This window comes from Filicampus tigris, chromosome 20 (genome assembly GCF_054856515.1).
Source record: "Filicampus tigris isolate MCC_2025a chromosome 20, RoL_Ftig_1.0, whole genome shotgun sequence".
Lineage (NCBI taxonomy): Eukaryota > Metazoa > Chordata > Actinopteri > Syngnathiformes > Syngnathidae > Filicampus > Filicampus tigris.
Window position 1 is genome coordinate 50,619 of NC_141236.1, and position 27,977 is coordinate 78,595.

Here is a 27,977-nt window from a genome sequence, read left to right on the forward strand (position 1 = left end):
TTTTTTTTTTTTCTCTCTCTCAATTGAAGGGTAAGTCAACCCAAACATTTTTTTTCCAAGAATGTTCTGTGCAGGCCCCCTAATTGAAACAAGGCATTATGATATTGCTTTTGTGGAATATGAGTCAAGCAGCAAAATATAGCGTCAGGGGTCGGCCATTTTCTCACTTCTGTCAACTAAAAATGACATCACAGATGCCCTGAGGGCTCAAATAACGACCAATCGTGGCTCAGTTTCAGGAAATAGGTGAGCTATGATTGTTCGTTACCTGAGCCCTTGGCATTTGTGATGTCATTTTCAGTCGACAGACGTGACAAAATGGCATCCCTCAGTGGCTAAATACAGAAGGATTAACTTTTATTCCACAAACGCAATATTTATCAGGATGCCTTGTTTCAACTAGTGGGCTTACATAGAGCATATTCTTGAAAAATGTTTGGTTTGACTTTTCTTAAAGTATTTGCATAAGAAAATCCTCTTCATGTTAAAAGTATTACAATTCAAGAAAATAATGGGACAGAAAAATCAACGGATTTGTTTTGCAATAAATAAAATGTGCGATTAATTACGAGTTAACTATGAAAAAATGTGATCGCGATTAAATACTTTAATCATTTGACAGCACTAGTTTCAACTAGTGAGGCATATGTTTGGGTTGACTTCCACTTTAAATTAAAAAAATGTAATGTCTTGTTTATTTGTTTTCTGAAATGGACGGTGGCGTCGCGGCCCGGGACAAGAAGCGGCTGGACAAACTGGTCAGGAGGGCTCTGTCCTGGGCTGCTCCCTGGACTCTGTGGACTCAGTGAGGGACAAGAGGATGATGGCCAAGCTGTCATCAATGCTGGACAACCCGGCCCACCCCCTCCAGGGCACCCTAACAGCACTCCACAGCTCCTTCACTGACAGACTGTTACATGCTCGCTGTGCAAAGGTGAGATTCCGCCGCTCCTTCTTGCCTGCTGCTGTCAGACTGTTTAACAAGAACATTGTGTAGTCTCTACAAACTGGTGGACATTAGTGCAATTGTGCAGTCCTGCACCCGAGCTTATATCGTGCAATACTCAACATTCCCCACTACTGTTAGTCTAGTTTTATTTTTATCCAATGCTGTTCCTTACATTTCACTGTAGCACTGCAGCACTGTCACTTACTTAGAGTGTTTTTACTATGTACAGGCTAAAATGAGTGTTCCTTCATACTTTTTATGTAGATGTGTATATACACATAGTTATTGTGTATATTTACATAGGTTTGATCCTGAGTGTTTGCCGTTAATGTTATACATTAATGGCTACATTATGCCGCCATCCCTGTGTGACCTATGTCTTTGCTGCTGTAACACTGAACATTTCCCCACTGTGGGATCAATAAAGGCCTTCTTATTCTTATTCTTAAAAGGGCCTATATCATGCTATTTAAGCTTTACATAGTTAACTATAGGAATACAGATGATCATATATTACCTTTGGCACAATGGTGATCTAATTTCTTATGAAATATGAGTTATTATGGTGACTCTTTTTCTAACCCGAAAGTATGACGCGTGACTCACTAAAATCCTGACCCTCCCCGTGCCCCTTTCATGACATTGTCCGAAAGCCGGCTGCTGTGCGCGTCACCAAACAGTAAATAGTAATCAAGATGGAAGAATATATTGTGGAGCCTTACGTCCTCGATCCAGAGTCAAGTGGCAATCTTTAAACAGCATTGATGTAGTATTGATACGTGTAAATGGTAACGTGTGTTTATTAAAAAGTTGATTTTTTTTTTTAATTTATTTTTTTTATACAACAGTATATACCTGACATCGTGCTTGACAGCGAAGCTGACATTTGTGCCTTAATGCTCATATTATGTAATCTTTTAGCTAACAGTTTGATTTATTCACAGCTTTGGCCTCTATCAGGTTTGATTGTGGAACATGTGACAGTTTTAAAGCAGCACTGGGCAGGAAATTGACCGTAATAATTTTTTTTCTCAACTCTTTTGATGAAACATTGACTTATAAGTGTTGAATGGGACTTTTGTCATGCCCTGGGGGGGGTCTGTATCATTTTTACTAGCACTAAACAACTTTGAGGATGGAAGCAACCCTGGCACACAAAAAACACAAATGTCCTGAATTGCTTTACGGCTTACTTCCTCCTCTCGCTATAAGGAACTCAAACGTCTACACGCTATTACTGGTGTCACGGCAGAAGCCCCAAAAAAACCAAAACTATTGTTTGAACAAAACTAGATTCATTGCTATTCATCTTTCACACAGCCACTGGAAATGGAAATGCAATTCAGTCCAACTTGCAAGCTAGCGAGACCTCAGGATTTCACGACACTACACGCTGGCGCGCATGGGAAATGTGATTGACTTTTGTCAAAACACTACCGCTTTTGTCCACATAGCGCCGCCATAATCAACAAAAACTGACATGACACAGTGTTGCTTTCAGGTTTAATTTCCCCACCAATCCACTTTGTACTGGCGAAAATTCACCAGGCAGTCCTCTGAGAAATGGCTGTCGCGATGGATAGATTATGGGGTTTTAAAAATCATGTAACAAGTAGACAGCGAGTTGAAATTTAATTAACTAAATCTTGATCACCACTAGGTGGACTATGGCATTTTGGATTCATTCTAGGCAAAAATGGGCTGAAAAATCCTTGTTAATTTAGTCTTTATATGAAGGAGCTAGGTCGCTGATGGTGTAGCAGTATACTCGCCTGAGTTGTGGGCGGGCAGCGTGGGATCGGCTCCCACTCAGTGACTGTGTCTGTGTGTGTGCCCTGCGACTGGCTGGTGACCAGTTCAGGGTGTAGTCCACCTTTCACCCATGGTCAGCTGGGATAGGCGCTAGTGCCTCCCTGTGACCCTGTACAGGATAAGCGGTGTGGAAGATGACATGGCATGAAGGAGCTACATTTGAATAATGTAAATTCGAGTTACCAGATTACGGACTGACACTTTAATTTAAACACACACAACTCACACTGAATTTATGGATATGACAATGGTTTATTTTCTATTTCTACTTAACATACACAAAAATCAGACAAGGTTGTATCCTGAAAACTTGACTGAACATGGACACAAATGGGCTTGATAAATGGAAAAAGGGAGGAATAAGAATGAGTGTGTGTGTAATGAAAGGTGAATGGCGTACCGATTTGAGGTTGAATAACGTGCAAATAAAATAATACACCAATAAAATGATACACCAATTGTAGCACTTAGGAAATTGCAAGCTGCGCTTACCTACCGTCTTCACAAGGAGTGTGGCCTCACAAGGCACTAGGAGGAGAGGAAGGAAAACTGGAGAAAGTGAAGTCCAATAATTTAAATTTAACCCCCCAAAAAGATTAAAAAGCCCTTGGGGTTCTGCATGCACCTAAAGCGGTGTTTGGTGGTGACCATGTTTACGTTGCCCTCAACGGGGTACCGAGGCAGTTCTGCGCTTGTGGGGCAGCGGGGCGGCCTTGCCCTTTCAAACACTGGGACCACTTTTGAACCTGCCTGGCTGGGCAAAATAAATAATGCCGCATACACCACTGTTGGTTTGAACAAGAAGAGGGAAAAAAAAGAAAAGACAGAAAAAAATCTTTCAGGAGTCTAAGAGAGAGAGATGGGTCGGAGAAAATGAACTTGGAGCCACCGCCCTGGTGGCGAGAGAGAAAAGTTTTGCACGCCCTTAAACTTTCATGCTAATGAGCATTCTCATGCTCATTAGCATGAAGACCTAGTATGAATTGGCTGGCGTCGTCCAACCAAGTTTTTGTTTGCATAAGGCTGGAAAGATTCCCACTTTGTAATTTTCTTTATCTATTTTCAGAGTTTTGCACAAATCACCAGCAATGTGTAGATGTTTTATTACTCAAACCATTTCAGTGCCTAACTTCTGATGAACGAGTGAACTTCTCTTCCATGATCTTAAAACAAATGGTTTGATTTGTTTTCATTTTATAACTGCATCAAAACGTCAACGTAATCATGATTGCATACATCACAATAAAATATATGATGAGTCGATCAATGTGAGATATTGTGTTCCTTCTACACTACTGTAAAGAAACGAACACGTCGGACACACATGAGCACATATTTTTCATTCATTTCCAGTTGGAGAGGACGTAAGCGGGTCCATCTTCACACACATCACTAGGCGTTGCACTTGCCCTAGTAAAGTGTGGTTCACACCCCCAGGATGACTTGGGGTGAGGGTCGAGGGGACTGTAAATTGTAACCTGTTTATCAAGAGTCACATTGGCGCCTCTTCGTCGGGTCACGAATTGCCAACCCTGATTTGAACCTCAATAGCATACATGCCACGGACGCGCTAATTCAATTTATTGACAGAAGAGTGTGTTTGTGGATTCTGGTGGGCTCCGGGCCTTTGCTTCGTTGGTTTCTTCTTTGGTGAGACAAGAGAGGATTGTCTTGACACAAACATGCCTTGTTGCCTGTGGGAGTGTGAAAGAGGCCAAGATTGTTGAGACGGTCTGCAGTTGTCTGTTGCCGGGGTGGCCGGTGCCTCGGCCGGGGAGGCCACTCGTAGTGCCTCTTTCCCGGATAGGCTTGTCGGGTGTCCTGCCTGGAGGTGGACTTGGAAAAAAAAAATCGAAAGAGTGGAGCTTCAACAAGGGAGGCCAACGCATCGGGCGCGGAGGCTGCTCAGAGCACGCCATTGGCACGCATGAAAATTCTGATGGAAAGAATTTTTCGAATAATTTGAAATCTGAATGGGGTGAATCGAATGAAATATGTTATCCATCCATCCATTATCTCCCGCTTATCCGAAGTCGGGTCGCGGAGGCAGCAGCTTCAGCAGGGAAGCCCAGACTTCCCTCTCCCCAGCAACATCCTCCAGCTCTTCCGGAAGGATCCCAAGGCGTTCCCAGGCAAGCCGGGAGACGTAGTCTCTCCAGCGTGTTCTGGGTCGTCCTCGGGGTCTCCTGCCTGTGGGACATGCCCGGAACACCTCACCAGGGAGGCGTCCAGGAGGCATCCTAATCAGATGCCCGAGCCACCTCAACTGGCTCCTCTCGACGCGGAGGAGCAGCGGCTCGACTCTGAGTCCCTCCCGGATGGCCGAACTTCTCACCCTATCTCTAAGGGAGAGCCCGGACACCCTGCGAAGGAAACCCATTTCGGCCGCTTGTATCCGAGATCTTGTTCTTTCGGTCATGACCCACAGCTCATGACCATAGGTGAGAGTAGGAACGTAGATCGACCGGTAAATTGAGAGCTTCGCCTTTCGGCTAAGCTCCTTCTTCGCCACGACAGACCGATACAGGGTCCGCATCACAGCAGACGCTGCACCGATCCGCCTGTCGATCTCCCGTTCCATCTTACCCTCACTCGTGAACAAGACCCCAAGATACTTAAACTCCTCCACTTGGGGCAGAATCTCATCCCCGACCCGGAGAGGGCACGCCACCCTTTTCCGACTGAGGACCATGGTCTCAGATTTGGAGGTGCTGATCTTCATTCCGACCGTTTCACACTCGGCTGCGAACCGCTCCAGCGAGAGTTGGAGATCGCGGCTTGAAGAAGCCAACAGTACTACATCATCTGCAAAAAGCAGAGATGCAATACTGAGGCCACCAAACCGGACCCCCTCGACACCTCGGCTGCGCCTAGAAATTCTGTCCATAAAGGTTATGAACAGAATCGGTGACAAAGGGCAGCCTTGGCGGAGTCCAACCCCCACAGGAAACGAATCCGACTTACTGCCGGCAATTCGGACCAAACTCTGGCATCGGTGGTACAGGGACCGGACAGCCCTTATCAGGGGGCTCGGCACCCCGTACTCCCGAAGCACCCCCCACAGAACTCCCCGAGGGACACGGTCGATCGCCTTCTCCAAGTCCACAAAACACATGTAGACCGGTTGGGCAAACTCCCATGCACCCTCGAGGACACTGCTGAGGGTGTAGAGCTGGTCCACTGTTCCACGGCCAGGACGAAAACCACATTGCTCCTCCTGAATCCGGGATTCGACCTTCCGACGGACCCTCCTCTCCAGCACCCCTGAATAGACCTTGCCGGGGAGGCTGAGGAGTGTGATCCCTCTGTAATTGGAGCACACCCTCCGGTCCCCCTTCTTAAAAAGGGGGACCACCACCCCGGTCTGCCAATCCAGAGGCACTGTCCCCGATGTCCACGCGATGCTGAAGAGACGTGTCAACCATGACAGCCCCTCAACATCCAGAGCCTTTATGAACTCCGGGCGGATCTCATCCACCCCCGGGGCTTTGCCACCGAGGAGCTTTTTGACTACCTCGGTGACTTCAACCCCAGAGATAGGAGAGCCCACCTCAGAGTCTCCAGGCTCTGCTTCCTCAGCGGAAGGCGTGTCGGTGGAATTGAGGAGGTCTTCGAAGTACTCTCCCCACCGACCCACAACGTCCCGAGTTGAGGTCAGCAGCACCCCATCTCCACTATAAACAGTGTTAATGGTGCACTGCTTCCCCCTCCTGAGACGCCGGATGGTGGACCAGAATTTCCTCGAAGCCGTCCGGAAGTCATTTTCCATGGCCTCCCCGAACTCCTCCCACACCCGGGTTTTTGCCTCAGCAACCGCCAGGGCTGCATTCCGCTTGGCCAGCCGGTACCCGTCAGCTGCCTCCGGGGTCCCGCAGGCCAAAAAGGCCCGATAGGACTCCTTCTTCAGCTGGACAGCATCCCTTACCGCTGGTGTCCACCAGCGGGTTCGGGGATTGCCGCCACGACAGGCACCGACCACCTTGCGGCCACAGCTCCGATCGGCCGCCTCAACAATGGAGGCGCGAAACATGGTCCACTCGGACTCGATGTCCCCCGCCTCCCCCGGGACGTGGGAAAAGTTCTGCCGGAGGTGGGAGTTGAAACTCCTTCTGACAGGGCATTCTGCCAGACGTTCCCAGCAAACCCTCACAATACGTTTGGGTCTGCCAGGTCGGACCGGCATCTTCCCCCACCATCGGAGCCAACTCACCACCAGATGGTGATCAGTTGACAGCTCCGCCCCTCTCTTCACCCGAGTGTCCAAAACATGCGGCCGCAAGTCCGATGATACGACTACAAAGTCGATCATCGAACTGCGGCCTAGGGTATCCTGGTGCCAAGTGCACATATGGACACCCTTATGCTTGAACATGGTGTTCGTTATGGACAATCCGTGATGAGCACAGAAGTCCAGTAACCGAACACCGCTCGGGTTCAGATCGGGGGGGCCGTTCCTCCCAATCACACCTCTCCAGGTCTCACTGTCATTGCCCACGTGAGCATTGAAGTCCCCCAGCAGAACGATGGAGTCCCCAGGTGGAACGCCCTCAGGCACACCCTCCAAGGACTCCAAAAAGGGTGGGTACTCTGCGCTGCCGTTTGGTGCATAAGCACAAACAACAGTCAGGCCCCGTCCCCCCACCCTCAGGCGGAGGGAGGCTACCCTCTCGTCCACCGGGGTAAACCCCAATGTACAGGCGCCAAGCCGGGGGGCAATAAGTATGCCCACACCTGCTCGGCGCCTCTCACCCTGGGCAACTCCAGAGTGGAAGAGTGTCCAACCCCTCTCGAGAGGACTGGGACCAGAACCCAAGCTGTGCGTGGAGGTGAGCCCGACTATGTCTAATCGGAACCTCTCAGCCTCACACACCAGCTCAGGCTCCTTCCCTGCCAGAGAGGTGACATTCCATGTCCCAAGAGCTAGTTTTTGCTGCCGGGGATCGGACCGCCAAGGTCCCCGTCTTCCGCCGCCGCCCAGCTCACACTGCACCCGACCCCTTTGGCCCCTCCCACCAGTGGTGAGCCCATGGGAAGGGGGACCCACGTATCCTTTTCGGGCTGAGCCCGGCCGGGCCCCATGGGTGCAGGCCCGGCCACCAGGCGCTCGCCATCGAGCCCCACCTCCAGGCCTGGCTCCAGAAGGGGGCCCCGGTGACCCGCGTCCGGGCGAGGGAAAACGTGGTCCGTTAATTTTACTCATCATAAGGGGTCATTTTGCCTCGGCCGGGGAGGCCACTCGTAGTGCCTCTTTCCCGGATAGGCTTGTCGGGTGTCCTGCCTGGAGGTGGGCTTGGAAAAAAAAAATCGAAAGAGTGGAGCTTCAACAAGGGAGGCCAACGCATCGGGCGCGGAGGCCGCTCAGAGCACGCCATTGGCACGCATGAAAATTCTGATGGAAAGAATTTTTCGAATAATTTGAAATCTGAATGGGGTGAATCGAATGAAATATGTTATATGAAGTATATTAGAACTTTGAATTTGCCATTGAAAAGGAATGTTTTTTTTTAGGATGAAAAACAGGGAATTTTGGGGGAACCATAAAAGTTAGGGGGGGAAAAAAATGGACCCACGGAAGCCGTGAATATTTGGAATCCATTCAAGTTGGAATGGCGAGAATCGGGTGAAAACTGTGGAAGTAGAAGCATGCCAAAAAAGTGTGAGGAATAAAATAGAATCTATAATAACACTAATAAAGTTGAAGGTGTACAATAACATTCGCCTTCACACAACTAGAGAATGCTATTCCTGGAGAAATTGCGTGTGAAGGCAAAGGAAGCTGTATGGAAACCTCAGAATGCGTTGGAATGAAGTTGAATGACCTTGAAAAAAATCCGAAGGGAAACAAGAAAAGAGGAAGTAAGGAAACAATGAAGGAAGGAAGTCGGGGAAAAAAATAAGGAAAACAAAGAATGATGGAATCAAAGGAAGGGAGGAAGCAAGGAACCAAGATAGCAAGAAAGAAAACAAAGTAAGAATACAAAATAATAGGAAGGAAAGGATGAGGCAAAGAAATGAGGAAGAAAGGACACTAGGAAGCAAGGAAGGAAGGAAACAATGAATCTCGGGAAGGCCGGAACCTGCGGATGAGAAATCGGTGTCCCAATATTTTTGAACAAAATGGCCACTTCATTAGGGACACCTGGGGATGAAAAATTGGGGGATTCCAATACTTTTGAACATGCCTGCTTCATTAGGGACACCTGGGAAAGAGAATTCTGGGTGTCCCAATACTTTTGAACAATATGGCTGCTTCATTAGAAACACCAGGGGGTGAAAAATCGGGGTGTACCAATACTTTCGAACAACATGGCCGTTTCATTAGGCACACCTAGGGATGAAAATTCTGGGTGTCCCAATATTTTTGGACAAAATGGCCAAGATGGCCGCCGCACTGAGGAGACTTTGGGGTGAGTATCACCAGTCTAACTAATGCACCTGCCCAAGATGGCCATCGCACTGGGGAGACCTCGGGGTGAGTATCCCCAGTCTTGCTAATGTCCCTGCCCAAGATGGCCGACGCACTGGGGAGACCTCGGGCTGAGTATCCCCAGTGTAGCTAATGTCCCTGCCCAAGATGGTTGCCGCACTGGGGATACCTCGGCGTGACTATCCCCAGTCTAGCTAATGTCCCTGCCCAAGATGGCCGCCGCACTGGGGAGACCTCGGGGTGAATATCCCCAGTCTAGCAAATGTCCCTGTCCAAGATGGCCGCCGCACTCCAGAGACATCGGGGTGAGTATCCCCAGTCTAGTTAATGTCATTGCCCAAGATGGCCGCCGCCTGGGGACACCTCGGGGTGAGTATACCAAGTCTAGCTAATGTCCCTGCCCAAGATTGCCGCCGCACTGGGGAGACCTCGGGGTGTGTATCCCCAGTCTAGCTAATGCACCTGCCCAAGATGGCCGCCGCACTGGGGAGACCTCGGGGTCATTATCCCCAGTCTTGCTAATGTCCCTGCCTAAGATGGCCACCGCACTGGGGAGACCTCGGGCTGAGTATCCCCAGTGTAGCTGATGTCCCTGCCCAGATGGCCGCCGCACTGGGGAGACCTCGGGGTGAGTATCCCCAGTCAAGCTAATGTCCCTGCCCAAGATGGCCGCCGCACTGGGGATACCTCAGGGTGAGTATCCCCAGTCTGGCTAATGTCCCTGCCCAAGATGGCCGCCGCACTGGGGAGACCTCGGTCTGAGTATCCCCAGTCTAGCAAATGTCCCTGGCCAAGATGGCCGCCGCACTGGGGAGACCTCGGGGTGAGTATGCCCAGTCTAGCTAATGTCCTTGCCCAAGATGGCCGCCGCACTGGAGATGCCTCAGGGTGAGTATCCCCAGTCTAGCTAATGTCCCTGCCCAAGACGGCCGCCGCACTGGGGAGACTTCGGGGTGATTATCCCCAGTCTTGCTAATGTCCCTGCCCAAGATGGCCGCCGCACTGGGGAGACCTCGGGGTGAGTATCCCCAGTCTAGCTAATGTCCCTGCCCAAGATGGCCGCCGCACTGGGGAGACCTCGGTCTGAGTATCCCCAGTCTAGCAAATGTCCTTGCCCAAAATGGCCGCCGCACTGGGGAGATCCATCCATCCATCCATTATCTCCCGCTTATCCGAAGTCGGGTCGCGGAGGCAGCAGCTTCAGCAGGGAAGCCCAGACTTCCCTCTCCCCAGCAACATCCTCCAGCTCTTCCGGAAGGATCCCAAGGCGTTCCCAGGCAAGCCGGGAGACATAGTCTCTCCAGCGTGTTCTGGGTCGTCCTCGGGGTCTCCTGCCGGTGGGACATGCCCGGAACACCTCACCAGGGAGGCGTCCAGGAGGCATCCTAATCAGATGCCCGAGCCACCTCAACTGGCTCCTCTCGACGCGGAGGAGCAGCGGCTCGACTCTGAGTCCCTCCCGGATGGCCGAACTTCTCACCCTATCTCTAAGGGAGAGCCCGGACACCCTGCGAAGGAAACCCATTTCGGCCGCTTGTATCCGAGATCTTGTTCTTTCGGTCATGACCCACAGCTCATGACCATAGGTGAGAGTAGGAACGTAGATCGACCGGTAAATTGAGAGCTTCGCCTTTCGGCTGAGCTCCTTCTTCACCACGACAGACCGATACAGGGTCCGCATCACAGCAGACGCTGCACCGATCCGCCTGTCGATCTCCCGTTCCATCTTACCCTCACTCGTGAACAAGACCCCAAGATACTTGAACTCCTCCACTTGGGGCAGAATCTCATCCCCGACCTGGAGAGGGCACGCCACCCTTTTCCGACTGAGGACCATGGTCTCAGATTTGGAGGTGCTGATCTTCATTCCGACCGTTTCACACTCGGCTGCGAACCGCTCCAGCGAGAGTTGGAGATCGCGGCTTGAAGAAGCCAACAGTACTACATCATCTGCAAAAAGCAGAGATGCAATACTGAGGCCACCAAACCGGACCCCCTCGACACCTCGGCTGCGCCTAGAAATTCTGTCCATAAAGGTTATGAACAGAATCGGTGACAAAGGGCAGCCTTGGCGGAGTCCAACGCCCACAGGAAACGAATCCGACTTACTGCCGGCAATTCGGACCAAACTCTGGCATCGGTGGTACAGGGACCGGACAGCCCTTATCAGGGGGCTCGGTACCCCGTACTCCCGAAGCACCCCCCACAGAACTCCCCGAGGGACACGGTCGAACGCCTTCTCCAAGTCCACAAAACACATGTAGACCGGTTGGGCAAACTCCCATGCACCCTCGAGGACCCTGCTGAGGGTGTAGAGCTGGTCCACTGTTCCACGGCCAGGACGAAAACCACATTGCTCCTCCTGAATCCGGGATTCGACCTTCCGACGGACCCTCCTCTCCAGCACCCCTGAATAGACCCGGGGGAGGCTGAGGAGTGTGATCCCTCTGTAATTGGAGCACACCCTCCGGTCCCCCTTCTTAAAAAGGGGGACCACCACCCCGGTCTGCCAATCCAGAGGCACTGTCCCCGATGTCCACGCGATGTTGAAGAGTCGTGTCAACCATGACAGCCCCTCAACATCCAGAGCCTTTATGAACTCCGGGCGGATCTCATCCACCCCCGGGGCTTTGCCACCGAGGAGCTTTTTGACTACCTCGGTGACTTCAGCCCCAGAGATAGGAGAGCCCACCTCAGAGTCTCCAGGCTCTGCTTCCTCAGTGGAAGGCGTGTCGGTGGAATTGAGGAGGTCTTCGAAGTACTCTCCCCACCGACCCACAACGTCCCGAGTTGAGGTCAGCAGCACCCCATCTCCACTATAAACAGTGTTAATGGTGCACTGCTTCCCCCTCCTGAGACGCCGGATGGTGGACCAGAATTTCCTCGAAGCCGTCCGGAAGTCATTTTCCATGGCCTCCCCGAACTCCTCCCACACCCGGGTTTTTGCCTCAGCAACCGCCAGAGCCGCATTCCGCTTGGCCTGCCGGTACCCGTCAGCTGCCTCCGGGGTCCCGCAGGCCAAAAAGGCCCGATAGGACTCCTTCTTCAGCTGGACAGCATCCCTTACCGCTGGTGTCCACCAGCGGGTTCGGGGATTGCCGCCACGACAGGCACCGACCACCTTGCGGCCGCAGCTCCGATCGGCCGCCTCAACAATGGAGGCACGAAACATGGTCCACTCGGACTCGATGTCCCCCGCCTCCCCCGGGACGTGGGAAAAGTTCTGCCGGAGGTGGGAGTTGAAACTCCTTCTGACAGGGGATTCTGCCAGACGTTCCCAGCAAACCCTCACAATACGTTTGGGTCTGCCAGGTCGGACCGGCATCTTCCCCCACCATCGGAGCCAACTCACCACCAGATGGTGATCAGTTGACAGCTCCGCCCCTCTCTTCACCCGAGTGTCCAAAACATGCGGCCGCAAGTCCGATGATACGACTACAAAGTCGATCATCGAACTGCGGCCTAGGGTATCCTGGTGCCAAGTGCACATATGGACACCCTTATGCTTGAACATGGTGTTCGTTATGGACAATCCGTGATGAGCACAGAAGTCCAGTAACCGAACACCGCTCGGGTTCAGATCGGGGGGGCCGTTCCTCCCAATCACACCTCTCCAGGTCTCACCTCCAGGTCTCACTGTCATTGCCCACGTGAGCATTGAAGTCCCCCAGCAGAACGATGGAGTCCCCAGGTGGGGAGATCAAGGTGCAATAACACCGGTCCACTGGAATTTAATGGTGAAATTGTGTGGCTTTTTTAAGAGTGAATGAGTTGAATGTGTGGAAAGTAGGAATTTGGGGGGTGTTGAAAATCTGAATGTGAGCTGAATGAGTTGAATGACTTGAATTTTGGGAAATTGGGAAGGTGTGAATGTGAAAAGTCTATTGTTCCAATGGAAATGAATGGTTAATAGTGGAATTTTTGTGGGTTTTTAAGGGTGAATGTCTTGAATGTGTGGGAAGTAGGAATTTTGGGGGCGGTGAAAAGTTGAATGTGAGCTGAATGAGTTGAATGACTTGAATTTGTGTAAATTGGAATGGTATAAATGTGAAAAGTTGAATATGGCAATGGAAATGAATGGTGAATAGTTGAATTTTTGTGGGTTTTTTAAGGTTGAATGAGTTGAATGTGTGGGAAATAGGAATTTGGGGTGTGTTGAAAAGCTTGACCAATATGAGCCGAATGAGATCAATGTTGTGAATTTGAAATTGGAATGGTGGAAATGGGAAATGTTGAAAGTGCCATTGGAAATGAATGGGTTTTTTGGGGGTGAAAATGGGGAAAAAGTGGAGTGGAATAATAATAAACTGTAGGAATAACATGTGTGAAGGCCTTCACCTTCACACAATAATATGCCGTTTGCTCCAAAGCAGCTGTAACAGCACGACACACGCAGCACGATCGAGAGCCGAACGGGACAATCTCAGCGGCCCACCAACTGTTTGTGTAACCAGGTGGTTAGTTGGGGCACTCAGTTTTCCGAGTGACAGAGAACATGTCGCCAGTGTCTCGCCGCCCACGCTCTCCCATGCCTTTAAATTAGTCAATGCACAACACCTGTGCATTGCCGTAATCTTCGTGGACGCTGCTGGGAAGCAAGTGGCTCTTGTTGGTGCAACGGTCAGAGTGGCGGTTTGAGTTTGTTTGGCTTCAGTTGCAGCAGGTAATTAAGATTTTAAGGATTTTTGTTTTTATCTAACCGACAGAAATCCTAGAGCTGTGTTCTCCGTTTCAGTTGGCCGCTGCTGTTGTAATTAAGCTCTCAACTAGATTACCATTATCACAATACGCTCTCCAGTGTAATCATGACAACCCGCTCTCAATGAGGTTGGCTTTTAAAGATGATAGATGAATTGGACAAACTTTTAACAGAACCTTGACTGTGTTTGTTTGTTTGGTTGGTTATTTTGCATTGAGTTTGCTGTGACTTGTTTGTTTTTCTATTAAAGCTACTTTAGTTCAGATTTGGTTTGCGATGAAGTGTAAAATATTTACTCATTTAAAGTAGACTAACGTATTTATCTTGATGTAACTTGAGTAAATTGTTATTGTTGCCACTCTTGCTCATTCTTATTTGTTGCCAGACCTACCTGCACCATTTAAAAGAGGAAAAAAAGGGGGCTTGCCTTCCGCTCGGTTACAATTGATTTATCTGACACAATTTACATTAAAATATACCCAAAACAGAATTTTAATAAACAAAATACCTTTATTAGACACTCGAGCAGCGAGTAATCATCTTTTTAGTCGATGAAGTCATAGCCATGAGCGCAATCATAAAAGTGACGTGCGTAAAAATGACTGCTCTCGTAGTTTTAAATCAAAATGACTATCTGTCAGAAAAACGCTAATGTAAATGATTGTGTGTGTGTGTGCTTGCGCGGACGCGCGTGGTGGGGTGTGTTGGGGTTGTTTTTTTGTTTTTTGTTTTTTTCTCTCTCTCAATTGAAGGGTAAGTCAACCCAAACATTTTTTTTCCAAGAATGTTCTGTGCAGGCCCCCTAATTGAAACAAGGCATTATGATATTGCTTTTGTGGAATATGAGTCAAGCAGCAAAATATAGCGTCAGGGGTCGGCCATTTTCTCACTTCTGTCAACTAAAAATGACATCACAGATGCCCTGAGGGCTCAAATAACGACCAATCGTGGCTCAGTTTCAGGAAATAGGTGAGCTATGATTGTTCGTTACCTGAGCCCTTGGCATTTGTGATGTCATTTTCAGTCGACAGACGTGACAAAATGGCATCCCTCAGTGGCTAAATACAGAAGGATTAACTTTTATTCCACAAACGCAATATTTATCAGGATGCCTTGTTTCAACTAGTGGGCTTACATAGAGCATATTCTTGAAAAATGTTTGGTTTGACTTTTCTTAAAGTATTTGCATAAGAAAATCCTCTTCATGTTAAAAGTATTACAATTCAAGAAAATAATGGGACAGAAAAATCAACGGATTTGTTTTGCAATAAATAAAATGTGCGATTAATTACGAGTTAACTATGAAAAAATGTGATCGCGATTAAATACTTTAATCATTTGACAGCACTAGTTTCAACTAGTGAGGCATATGTTTGGGTTGACTTCCACTTTAAATTAAAAAAATGTAATGTCTTGTTTATTTGTTTTCTGAAATGGACGGTGGCGTCGCGGCCCGGGACAAGAAGCGGCTGGACAAACTGGTCAGGAGGGCTCTGTCCTGGGCTGCTCCCTGGACTCTGTGGACTCAGTGAGGGACAAGAGGATGATGGCCAAGCTGTCATCAATGCTGGACAACCCGGCCCACCCCCTCCAGGGCACCCTAACAGCACTCCACAGCTCCTTCACTGACAGACTGTTACATGCTCGCTGTGCAAAGGTGAGATTCCGCCGCTCCTTCTTGCCTGCTGCTGTCAGACTGTTTAACAAGAACATTGTGTAGTCTCTACAAACTGGTGGACATTAGTGCAATTGTGCAGTCCTGCACCCGAGTTTATATCGTGCAATACTCAACATTCCCCACTACTGTTAGTCTAGTTTTATTTTTATCCAATGCTGTTCCTTACATTTCACTGTAGCACTGCAGCACCGTCACTTACTTAGAGTGTTTTTACTATGTACAGGCTAAAATGAGTGTTCCTTCATACTTTTTATGTAGATGTGTATATACACATAGTTATTGTGTATATTTACATAGGTTTGATCCTGAATGTTTGCCGTTAATGTTATACATTAATGGCTACATTATGCCGCCATCCCTGTGTGACCTATGTCTTTGCTGCTGTAACACTGAACATTTCCCCACTGTGGGATCAATAAAGGCCTTCTTATTCTTATTCTTAAAAGGGCCTATATCATGCTATTTAAGCTTTACATAGTTAACTATAGGAATACAGATGATCATATATTACCTTTGGCACAATGGTGATCTAATTTCTTATGAAATATGAGTTATTATGGTGACTCTTTTTCTAACCCGAAAGTATGACGCGTGACTCACTAAAATCCTGACCCTCCCCGTGCCCCTTTCATGACATTGTCCGAAAGCCGGCTGCTGTGCGCGTCACCAAACAGTAAATAGTAATCAAGATGGAAGAATATATTGTGGAGCCTTACGTCCTCGATCCAGAGTCAAGTGGCAATCTTTAAACAGCATTGATGTAGTATTCATACGTGTAAATGGTAACGTGTGTTTATTAAAAAGTTGATTTTTTTTTTTTTATTTATTTTTTTTATACAACAGTATATACCTGACATCGTGCTTGACAGCGAAGCTGACATTTGTGCCTTAATGCTCATATTATGTAATCTTTTAGCTAACAGTTTGATTTATTCACAGCTTTGGCCTCTATCAGGTTTGATTGTGGAACATGTGACAGTTTTAAAGCAGCACTGGGCAGGAAATTGACCGTAATAATTTTTTTTCTCAACTCTTTTGATGAAACATTGACTTATAAGTGTTGAATGGGACTTTTGTCATGCCCTGGGGGGGGGTCTGTATCATTTTTACTAGCACTAAACAACTTTGAGGATGGAAGCAACCCTGGCACACAAAAAACACAAATGTCCTGAATTGCTTTACGGCTTACTTCCTCCTCTCGCTATAAGGAACTCAAACGTCTACACGCTATTACTGGTGTCACGGCAGAAGCCCCAAAAAAACCAAAACTATTGTTTGAACAAAACTAGATTCATTGCTATTCATCTTTCACACAGCCACTGGAAATAGAAATGCAATTCAGTCCAACTTGCAAGCTAGCGAGACCTCAGGATTTCACGACACTACACGCTGGCGCGCATGGGAAATGTGATTGACTTTTGTCAAAACACTACCGCTTTTGTCCACATAGCGCCGCCATAATCAACAAAAACTGACATGACACAGTGTTGCTTTCAGGTTTAATTTCCCCACCAATCCACTTTGTACTGGCGAAAATTCACCAGGCAGTCCTCTGAGAAATGGCTGTCGCGATGATAGATTATGGGGTTTTAAAAATCATGTAACAAGTAGACAGCGAGTTGAAATTTAATTAACTAAATCTTGATCACCACTAGGTGGACTATGGCATTTTGGATTCATTCTAGGCAAAAATGGGCTGAAAAATCCTTGTTAATTTAGTCTTTATATGAAGGAGCTAGGTCGCTGATGGTGTAGCAGTATACTCGCCTGAGTTGTGGGCGGGCAGCGTGGGATCGGCTCCCACTCAGTGACTGTGTCTGTGTGTGTGCCCTGCGACTGGCTGGTGACCAGTTCAGGGTGTAGTCCACCTTTCACCCATGGTCAGCTGGGATAGGCGCTAGTGCCTCCCTGTGACCCTGTACAGGATAAGCGGTGTGGAAGATGACATGGCATGAAGGAGCTACATTTGAATAATGTAAATTCGAGTTACCAGATTACGGACTGACACTTTAATTTAAACACACACAACTCACACTGAATTTATGGATATGACAATGGTTTATTTTCTATTTCTACTTAACATACACAAAAATCAGACAAGGTTGTATCCTGAAAACTTGACTGAACATGGACACAAATGGGCTTGATAAATGGAAAAAGGGAGGAATAAGAATGAGTGTGTGTGTAATGAAAGGTGAATGGCGTACCGATTTGAGGTTGAATAACGTGCAAATAAAATAATACACCAATAAAATGATACACCAATTGTAGCACTTAGGAAATTGCAAGCTGCGCTTACCTACCGTCTTCACAAGGAGTGTGGCCTCACAAGGCACTAGGAGGAGAGGAAGGAAAACTGGAGAAAGTGAAGTCCAATAATTTAAATTTAACCCCCCAAAAAGATTAAAAAGCCCTTGGGGTTCTGCATGCACCTAAAGCGGTGTTTGGTGGTGACCATGTTTACGTTGCCCTCAACGGGGTACCGAGGCAGTTCTGCGCTTGTGGGGCAGCGGGGCGGCCTTGCCCTTTCAAACACTGGGACCACTTTTGAACCTGCCTGGCTGGGCAAAATAAATAATGCCGCATACACCACTGTTGGTTTGAACAAGAAGAGGGAAAAAAAAGAAAAGACAGAAAAAAATCTTTCAGGAGTCTAAGAGAGAGAGATGGGTCGGAGAAAATGAACTTGGAGCCACCGCCCTGGTGGCGAGAGAGAAAAGTTTTGCACGCCCTTAAACTTTCATGCTAATGAGCATTCTCATGCTCATTAGCATGAAGACCTAGTATGAATTGGCTGGCGTCGTCCAACCAAGTTTTTGTTTGCATAAGGCTGGAAAGATTCCCACTTTGTAATTTTCTTTATCTATTTTCAGAGTTTTGCACAAATCACCAGCAATGTGTAGATGTTTTATTACTCAAACCATTTCAGTGCCTAACTTCTGATGAACGAGTGAACTTCTCTTCCATGATCTTAAAACAAATGGTTTGATTTGTTTTCATTTTATAACTGCATCAAAACGTCAACGTAATCATGATTGCATACATCACAATAAAATATATGATGAGTCGATCAATGTGAGATATTGTGTTCCTTCTACACTACTGTAAAGAAACGAACACGTCGGACACACATGAGCACATATTTTTCATTCATTTCCAGTTGGAGAGGACGTAAGCGGGTCCATCTTCACACACATCACTAGGCGTTGCACTTGCCCTAGTAAAGTGTGGTTCACACCCCCAGGATGACTTGGGGTGAGGGTCGAGGGGACTGTAAATTGTAACCTGTTTATCAAGAGTCACATTGGCGCCTCTTCGTCGGGTCACGAATTGCCAACCCTGATTTGAACCTCAATAGCATACATGCCACGGACGCGCTAATTCAATTTATTGACAGAAGAGTGTGTTTGTGGATTCTGGTGGGCTCCGGGCCTTTGCTTCGTTGGTTTCTTCTTTGGTGAGACAAGAGAGGATTGTCTTGACACAAACATGCCTTGTTGCCTGTGGGAGTGTGAAAGAGGCCAAGATTGTTGAGACGGTCTGCAGTTGTCTGTTGCCGGGGTGGCCGGTGCCTCGGCCGGGGAGGCCACTCGTAGTGCCTCTTTCCCGGATAGGCTTGTCGGGTGTCCTGCCTGGAGGTGGACTTGGAAAAAAAAAATCGAAAGAGTGGAGCTTCAACAAGGGAGGCCAACGCATCGGGCGCGGAGGCTGCTCAGAGCACGCCATTGGCACGTATGAAAATTCTGATGGAAAGAATTTTTCGAATAATTTGAAATCTGAATGGGGTGAATCGAATGAAATATGTTATCCATCCATCCATTATCTCCCGCTTATCCGAAGTCGGGTCGCGGAGGCAGCAGCTTCAGCAGGGAAGCCCAGACTTCCCTCTCCCCAGCAACATCCTCCAGCTCTTCCGGAAGGATCCCAAGGCGTTCCCAGGCAAGCCGGGAGACATAGTCTCTCCAGCGTGTTCTGGGTCGTCCTCGGGGTCTCCTGCCGGTGGGACATGCCCGGAACACCTCACCAGGGAGGCGTCCAGGAGGCATCCTAATCAGATGCCCGAGCCACCTCAACTGGCTCCTCTCGACGCGGAGGAGCAGCGGCTCGACTCTGAGTCCCTCCCGGATGGCCGAACTTCTCACCCTATCTCTAAGGGAGAGCCCGGACACCCTGCGAAGGAAACCCATTTCGGCCGCTTGTATCCGAGATCTTGTTCTTTCGGTCATGACCCACAGCTCATGACCATAGGTGAGAGTAGGAACGTAGATCGACCGGTAAATTGAGAGCTTCGCCTTTCGGCTGAGCTCCTTCTTCACCACGACAGACCGATACAGGGTCCGCATCACAGCAGACGCTGCACCGATCCGCCTGTCGATCTCCCGTTCCATCTTACCCTCACTCGTGAACAAGACCCCAAGATACTTGAACTCCTCCACTTGGGGCAGAATCTCATCCCCGACCCGGAGAGGGCACGCCACCCTTTTCCGACTGAGGACCATGGTCTCAGATTTGGAGGTGCTGATCTTCATTCCGACCGTTTCACACTCGGCTGCGAACCGCTCCAGCGAGAGTTGGAGATCGCGGCTTGAAGAAGCCAACAGTACTACATCATCTGCAAAAAGCAGAAATGCAATACTGAGGCCACCAAACCGGACCCCCTCGGCTGCGCCTAGAAATTCTGTCCATAAAGGTTATGAACAGAATCGGTGACAAAGGGCAGCCTTGGCGGAGTCCAACCCCCACAGGAAACGAATCCGACTTACTGCCGGCAATTCGGACCAAACTCTGGCATCGGTGGTACAGGGACCGGACAGCCCTTATCAGGGGGCTCGGCACCCCGTACTCCCGAAGCACCCCCCACAGAACTCCCCGAGGGACACGGTCGAACGCCTTCTCCAAGTCCACAAAACACATGTAGACCGGTTGGGCAAACTCCCATGCACCCTCGAGGACACTGCTGAGGGTGTAGAGCTGGTCCACTGTTCCACGGCCAGGACGAAAACCACATTGCTCCTCCTGAATCCGGGATTCGACCTTCCGACGGACCCTCCTCTCCAGCACCCCTGAATAGACCTTGCCGGGGAGGCTGAGGAGTGTGATCCCTCTGTAATTGGAGCACACCCTCCGGTCCCCCTTCTTAAAAAGGGGGACCACCACCCCGGTCTGCCAATCCAGAGGCACTGTCCCCGATGTCCACGCGATGCTGAAGAGACGTGTCAACCATGACAGCCCCTCAACATCCAGAGCCTTTATGAACTCCGGGCGGATCTCATCCACCCCCGGGGCTTTGCCACCGAGGAGCTTTTTGACTACCTCGGTGACTTCAACCCCAGAGATAGGAGAGCCCACCTCAGAGTCTCCAGGCTCTGCTTCCTCAGCGGAAGGCGTGTCGGTGGAATTGAGGAGGTCTTCGAAGTACTCTCCCCACCGACCCACAACGTCCCGAGTTGAGGTCAGCAGCACCCCATCTCCACTATAAACAGTGTTAATGGTGCACTGCTTCCCCCTCCTGAGACGCCGGATGGTGGACCAGAATTTCCTCGAAGCCGTCCGGAAGTCATTTTCCATGGCCTCCCCGAGCTCCTCCCACACCCGGGTTTTTGCCTCAGCAACCGCCAGGGCTGCATTCCGCTTGGCCAGCCGGTACCCGTCAGCTGCCTCCGGGGTCCCGCAGGCCAAAAAGGCCCGATAGGACTCCTTCTTCAGCTGGACAGCATCCCTTACCGCTGGTGTCCACCAGCGGGTTCGGGGATTGCCGCCACGACAGGCACCGACCACCTTGCGGCCACAGCTCCGATCGGCCGCCTCAACAATGGAGGCGCGAAACATGGTCCACTCGGACTCGATGTCCCCCGCCTCCCCCGGGACGTGGGAAAAGTTCTGCCGGAGGTGGGAGTTGAAACTCCTTCTGACAGGGGATTCTGCCAGACGTTCCCAGCAAACCCTCACAATACGTTTGGGTCTGCCAGGTCGGACCGGCATCTTCCCCCACCATCGGAGCCAACTCACCACCAGATGGTGATCAGTTGACAGCTCCGCCCCTCTCTTCACCCGAGTGTCCAAAACATGCGGCCGCAAGTCCGATGATACGACTACAAAGTCGATCATCGAACTGCGGCCTAGGGTATCCTGGTGCCAAGTGCACATATGGACACCCTTATGCTTGAACATGGTGTTCGTTATGGACAATCCGTGATGAGCACAGAAGTCCAGTAACCGAACACCGCTCGGGTTCAGATCGGGGGGGCCGTTCCTCCCAATCACACCTCTCCAGGTCTCACTGTCATTGCCCACGTGAGCATTGAAGTCCCCCAGCAGAACGATGGAGTCCCCAGGTGGAGCGCCCTCAGGCACACCCTCCAAGGACTCCAAAAAGGGTGGGTACTCTGCGCTGCCGTTTGGTGCATAAGCACAAACAACAGTCAGGCCCCGTCCCCCCACCCTCAGGCGGAGGGAGGCTACCCTCTCGTCCACCGGGGTAAACCCCAATGTACAGGCGCCAAGCCGGGGGGCAATAAGTATGCCCACACCTGCTCGGCGCCTCTCACCCTGGGCAACTCCAGAGTGGAAGAGTGTCCAACCCCTCTCGAGAGGACTGGGACCAGAACCCAAGCTGTGCGTGGAGGTGAGCCCGACTATGTCTAATCGGAACCTCTCAGCCTCACACACCAGCTCAGGCTCCTTCCCTGCCAGAGAGGTGACATTCCATGTCCCAAGAGCTAGTTTTTGTTTTCGAAAGAGTGGAGCTTCAACAAGGGAGGCCAACGCATCGGGCGCGGAGGCTGCTCAGAGCACGCCATTGGCACGCATGAAAATTCTGATGGAAAGAATTTTTCGAATAATTTGAAATCTGAATGGGGTGTATCGAATGAAATATGTTATATGAAGTATATTAGAACTTTGAATTTGCCATTGAAAAGGAATGGTTTTTTTTAGGATGAAAAACAGGGAATTTTGGGGGAACCATAAAAGTTAGGGGGGGAAAAAAATGGACCCACGGAAGCCGTGAATATTTGGAATCCATTCAAGTTGGAATGGCGAGAATCGGGTGAAAACTGTGGAAGTAGAAGCATGCCAAAAAAGTGTGAGGAATAAAATAGAATCTATAATAACACTAATAAAGTTGAAGGTGTACAATAACATTCGCCTTCACACAACTAGAGAATGCTATTCCTGGAGAAATTGCGTGTGAAGGCAAAGGAAGCTGTATGGAAACCTCAGAATGCGTTGGAATGAAGTTGAATGACCTTGAAAAAAATCCGAAGGGAAACAAGAAAAGAGGAAGTAAGGAAACAATGAAGGAAGGAAGTCGGGGAAAAAAATAAGGAAAACAAAGAATGATGGAATCAAAGGAAGGGAGGAAGCAAGGAACCAAGATAGCAAGGAAAACAAGCAAGAAAGAAAACAAAGTAAGAATACAAAATAATAGGAAGGAAAGGATGAGGCAAAGAAATGAGGAAGAAAGGACACTAGGAAGCAAGGAAGGAAGGAAACAATGAATCTCGGGAAGGCCGGAACCTGCGGATGAGAAATCGGTGTCCCAATATTTTTGAACAAAATGGCCACTTCATTAGGGACACCTGGGGATGAAAAATTGGGGGATTCCAATACTTTTGAACATGCCTGCTTCATTAGGGACACCTGGGAAAGAGAATTCTGGGTGTCCCAATACTTTTGAACAATATGGCTGCTTCATTAGAAACACCAGGGGGTGAAAAATCGGGGTGTACCAATACTTTCGAACAACATGGCCGTTTCATTAGGCACACCTAGGGATGAAAATTCTGGGTGTCCCAATATTTTTGGACAAAACGGCCAAGATGGCCGCCGCACTGAGGAGACTTTGGGGTGAGTATCACCAGTCTAGCTAATGCACCTGCCCAAGATGGCCATCGCACTGGGGAGACCTCGGGGTGAGTATCCCCAGTCTTGCTAATGTCCCTGCCCAAGATGGCCGACGCACTGGGGAGACCTCGGGCTGAGTATCCCCAGTGTAGCTAATGTCCCTGCCCAAGATGGTTGCCGCACTGGGGATACCTCGGGGTGACTATCCCCAGTCTAGCTAATGTCCCTGCCCAAGATGGCCGCCGCACTGGGGAGACCTCGGGGTGAATATCCCCAGTCTAGCAAATGTCCCTGTCCAAGATGGCCGCCGCACTCCAGAGACATCGGGGTGAGTATCCCCAGTCTAGTTAATGTCATTGCCCAAGATGGCCGCCGCCTGGGGACACCTCGGGGTGAGTATACCAAGTCTAGCTAATGTCCCTGCCCAAGATTGCCGCCGCACTGGGGAGACCTCGGGGTGTGTATCCCCAGTCTAGCTAATGCACCTGCCCAAGATGGCCGCCGCACTGGGGAGACCTCGGGGTCATTATCCCCAGTCTTGCTAATGTCCCTGCCTAAGATGGCCACCGCACTGGGGAGACCTCGGGCTGAGTATCCCCAGTGTAGCTGATGTCCCTGCCCAGATGGCCGCCGCACTGGGGAGACCTCGGGGTGAGTATCCCCAGTCTAGCTAATGTCCCTGCCCAAGATGGCCGCCGCACTGGGGATACCTCAGGGTGAGTATCCCCAGTCTGGCTAATGTCCCTGCCCAAGATGGCCGCCGCACTGGGGAGACCTCGGTCTGAGTATCCCCAGTCTAGCAAATGTCCCTGGCCAAGATGGCCGCCGCACTGGGGAGACCTCGGGGTGAGTATGCCCAGTCTAGCTAATGTCCTTGCCCAAGATGGCCGCCGCACTGGAGATACCTCAGGGTGAGTATCCCCAGTCTAGCTAATGTCCCTGCCCAAGACGGCCGCCGCACTGGGGAGACTTCGGGGTGATTATCCCCAGTCTTGCTAATGTCCCTGCCCAAGATGGCCGCCGCACTGGGGAGACCTCGGGGTGAGTATCCCCAGTCTAGCTAATGTCCCTGCCCAAGATGGCCGCCGCACTGGGGAGACCTCGGTCTGAGTATCCCCAGTCTAGCAAATGTCCTTGCCCAAAATGGCCGCCGCACTGGGGAGATCAAGGTGCAATAACACCGGTCCACTGGAATTTAATGGTGAAATTGTGTGGCTTTTTTAAGAGTGAATGAGTTGAATGTGTGGAAAGTAGGAATTTGGGGGGTGTTGAAAATCTGAATGTGAGCTGAATGAGTTGAATGACTTGAATTTTGGGAAATTGGGAAGGTGTGAATGTGAAAAGTCTATTGTTCCAATGGAAATGAATGGTTAATAGTGGAATTTTTGTGGGTTTTTAAGGGTGAATGTCTTGAATGTGTGGGAAGTAGGAATTTTGGGGGCGGTGAAAAGTTGAATGTGAGCTGAATGAGTTGAATGACTTGAATTTGTGTAAATTGGAATGGTATAAATGTGAAAAGTTGAATATGGCAATGGAAATGAATGGTGAATAGTTGAATTTTTGTGGGTTTTTTAAGGTTGAATGAGTTGAATGTGTGGGAAATAGGAATTTGGGGTGTGTTGAAAAGCTTGACCAATATGAGCCGAATGAGATCAATGTTGTGAATTTGAAATTGGAATGGTGGAAATGGGAAATGTTGAAAGTGCCATTGGAAATGAATGGGTTTTTTGGGGGTGAAAATGGGAAAAAGTGGAGTGGAATAATAATAAACTGTAGGAATAACATGTGTGAAGGCCTTCACCTTCACACAATAATATGCCGTTTGCTCCAAAGCAGCTGTAACAGCACGACACACGCAGCACGATCGAGAGCCGAACGGGACAATCTCAGCGGCCCACCAACTGTAACCAGGTGGTTAGTTGGGGCACTCAGTTTTCCGAGTGACAGAGAACATGTCGCCAGTGTCTCGCCGCCCACGCTCTCCCATGCCTTTAAATTAGTCAATGCACAACACCTGTGCATTGCCGTAATCTTCGTGGACGCTGCTGGGAAGCAAGTGGCTCTTGTTGGTGCAACGGTCAGAGTGGCGGTTTGAGTTTGTTTGGCTTCAGTTGCAGCAGGTAATTAAGATTTTAAGGATTTTGTTTTTATCTAACCGACAGAAATCCTAGAGCTGTGTTCTCCGTTTCAGTTGGCCGCTGCGGTTGTAATTAAGCTCTCAACTAGATTACCATTATCACAATACGCTCTCCAGTGTAATCATGACAACCCGCTCTCAATGAGGTTGGCTTTTAAAGATGATAGATGAATTGGACAAACTTTTAACAGAACCTTGACTGTGTTTGTTTGTTTGGTTGGTTATTTTGCATTGAGTTTGCTGTGACTTGTTTGTTTTTCTATTAAAGCTACTTTAGTTCAGATTTGGTTTGCGATGAAGTGTAAAATATTTACTCATTTAAAGTAGACTAACGTATTTATCTTGATGTAACTTGAGTAAATTGTTATTGTTGCCACTCTTGCTCATTCTTATTTGTTGCCAGACCTACCTGCACCATTTAAAAGAGGAAAAAAAGGGGGCTTGCCTTCCGCTCGGTTACAATTGATTTATTTGACACAATTTACATTAAAATATACCCAAAACAGAATTTTAATAAACAAAATACCTTTATTAGACACTCGAGCAGCGAGTAATCATCTTTTTAGTCGATGAAGTCATAGCCATGAGCGCAATCATAAAAGTGACGTGCGTAAAAATGACTGCTCTCGTAGTTTTAAATCAAAATGACTATCTGTCAGAAAAACGCTAATGTAAATGATTGTGTGTGTGTGTGCTTGCGCGGACGCGGGTGGTGGGGTGTGTTGGGGTTGTTGTTTTTTTATTTTTTTTTTATTTATTTTTTTTCTCTCTCTCAATTGAAGGGTAAGTCAACCCAAACATTTTTTTCCAAGAATGTTCTGTGCAGGCCCCCTAATTGAAACAAGGCATTATGATATTGCTTTTGTGGAATATGAGTCAAGCAGCAAAATATAGCGTCAGGGGTCGGCCATTTTCTCACTTCTGTCAACTAAAAATGACATCACAGATGCCCTGAGGGCTCAAATAACGACCAATCGTGGCTCAGTTTCAGGAAATAGGTGAGCTATGATTGTTCGTTACCTGAGCCCTTGGCATTTGTGATGTCATTTTCAGTCGACAGACGTGACAAAATGGCATCCCTCAGTGGCTAAATACAGAAGGATTAACTTTTATTCCACAAACGCAATATTTATCAGGATGCTTTGTTTCAACTAGTGGGCTTACATAGAGCATATTCTTGAAAAATGTTTGGTTTGACTTTTCTTAAAGTATTTGCATAAGAAAATCCTCTTATTCATGTTAAAAGTATTACAATTCAAGAAAATAATGGGACAGAAAAATCAACGGATTTGTTTTGCAATAAATAAAATGTGCGATTAATTACGAGTTAACTATGAAAAAATGTGATCGCGATTAAATACTTTAATCATTTGACAGCACTAGTTTCAACTAGTGAGGCATATGTTTGGGTTGACTTCCACTTTAAATTAAAAAAATGTAATGTCTTGTTTGTTTGTTTTCTGAAATGGACGGTGGCGTCGCGGCCCGGGACAAGAAGCGGCTGGACAAACTGGTCAGGAGGGCTCTGTCCTGGGCTGCTCCCTGGACTCTGTGGACTCAGTGAGGGACAAGAGGATGATGGCCAAGCTGTCATCAATGCTGGACAACCCGGCCCACCCCCTCCAGGGCACCCTAACAGTACTCCACAGCTCCTTCACTGACAGACTGTTACATGCTCGCTGTGCAAAGGAGAGATTCCGCCGCTCCTTCTTGCCTGCTGCTGTCAGACTGTTTAACAAGAACATTGTGTAGTCTCTACAAACTGGTGGACATTAGTGCAATTGTGCAGTCCTGCACCCGAGCTTATATCGTGCAATACTCAACATTCCCCACTACTGTTAGTCTAGTTTTATTTTTATCCAATGCTGTTCCTTACATTTCACTGTAGCACTGCAGCACTGTCACTTACTTAGAGTGTTTTTACTATGTACAGGCTAAAATGAGTGTTCCTTCATACTTTTTATGTAGATGTGTATATACACATAGTTATTGTGTATATTTACATAGGTTTGATCCTGAATGTTTGCCGTTAATGTTATACATTAATGGCTACATTATGCCGCCATCCCTGTGTGACCTATGTCTTTGCTGCTGTAACACTGAACATTTCCCCACTGTGGGATCAATAAAGGCCTTCTTATTCTTATTCTTAAAAGGGCCTATATCATGCTATTTAAGCTTTACATAGTTAACTATAGGAATACAGATGATCATATATTACCTTTGGCACAATGGTGATCTAATTTCTTATGAAATATGAGTTATTATGGTGACTCTTTTTCTAACCCGAAAGTATGACGCGTGACTCACTAAAATCCTGACCCTCCCCGTGCCCCTTTCATGACATTGTCCGAAAGCCGGCTGCTGTGCGCGTCACCAAACAGTAAATAGTAATCAAGATGGAAGAATATATTGTGGAGCCTTATGTCC

General features: G+C 48.5%; 1 long non-coding RNA gene across 1 annotated transcript; it reads left to right on the forward strand.

Moving 5' to 3' along the window:
- LOC147127772 (uncharacterized) lies at window positions 1-27,702 on the forward strand. The gene is made up of 3 exons (XR_015083741.1): window positions 1-934; window positions 15,351-15,544; window positions 27,043-27,702. It is a non-coding gene; the product is annotated as an uncharacterized LOC147127772 (long non-coding RNA).
- Window positions 27,703-27,977: the final 275 nt, after the last annotated feature.